The sequence below is a fragment of the Asterias rubens genome, chromosome 10, assembly GCF_902459465.1.
Source record: "Asterias rubens chromosome 10, eAstRub1.3, whole genome shotgun sequence".
NCBI classification, from domain to species: Eukaryota; Metazoa; Echinodermata; class Asteroidea; order Forcipulatida; family Asteriidae; genus Asterias; species Asterias rubens.
This window is the reverse complement of record NC_047071.1, coordinates 11,743,764-11,745,109: the sequence shown is the minus strand read 5'-3', so window position 1 is coordinate 11,745,109 and position 1,346 is coordinate 11,743,764.

Sequence of the window (1,346 nt, the reverse complement as noted above, 5' to 3'; positions counted from 1 at the left end):
GAGAAATTGAATTTCAGCAAACTCGGGCGGTGCAGGGACTAAAGGGTTTTAAAACATTGTGAGAAACGGTTCCCTCTGAAGTGCCATAGTTTTTGAGAAAGAAGTAATTTTCCATGGATTTGATTTTGAGACCTCAGATTTAGAACTTGAGGTCTCGAAATCAACCATCTAAACGCACACAACTTCGTGTGACAAGGGTGTTTTTTTCCCCATTATTATCTCACAAGTTCGATGACCGATTGAGCTCAAATTTTCACAGGTTTGTTATTTTATGCAATATGTTGAGCTACACCAACTGTGAAGGCTAGTCTTTGACAATTACCAATAGTGTACAATGCCTTTAAGTCAATTTGGGCACGATCTCCCAGTAAATCTGCTCAGTAGATTTCTTAGACAAGGTACCAGTACAATTATGTTTGATCCTCAATTAATCACATTCTCAGATGCAGGTGCCTTAATATAGTTGAAGGATACAAAGTGCGTATGCAAGCGACTCAAAATTACCCACACAGTTTATGTGTTGCTCATAGATACAGAACCCCAGACTGAGTGCGTCTTTGTGCGTGCAAATTCGTTTTTATGGAAGCGCGTACCAGACGTGTGCGTACACCAGTTTTTACACCTGTATAGACCTTTTCGCAAATACTGGGGCGCGCGCGTAAAGCTTGGAATTAGGTGCATTGTGGTCTAGCTGGTATCCAAATTTGAACCATATATATCCCACAATGCACCTCATTCAACAGTCTGCGCTTGCGCATTGGTATTTGCGATAAGGTCTCATAATTTGCCATACAGTAGAGGTCATGAACATTGACCAATGAAAACACGTACAACTGGTCTTTGTGCGCTGCCATTTTGCCATACACGCGAGCCGCGCGATGATCATGTTGCCATACACGCGTATTGCGTGGTATCGACTTGCCGCGTCCACAGACGACACAGAGGGCGGTCGAGCTCAGCGTTCACCAGATTCTATTTCTATGGTGCTGCTAGTTATACAGTAGGTCAAAGGTCAACCTTAATAATGGAATGTAAGGAGCAAGTACCTGTAAATCCATAATCCAATTTTATAAAATGGATGAAATTCCTTCTTTTGCTGAGCAAATTTTCTTTTATATCTTTTGAAAATTACAGGCTGGAAGGTTCTCAGAAATTTCCCAAGCTTTCCGTGTGGATTTTGGAGCAACCATGGGGTAAGGCCTAATATAAAAAAATACCAATTGATCGTCCAAAAAGAGGAGGGCCTTTTTATGATTTTTTTACTTTTTTTTATTATCCAAGATGGCCGCTAAGTATTTCAAATCAAACAGGCCACCAATTCTTCAGTTTGAACCCACTGGAAACTT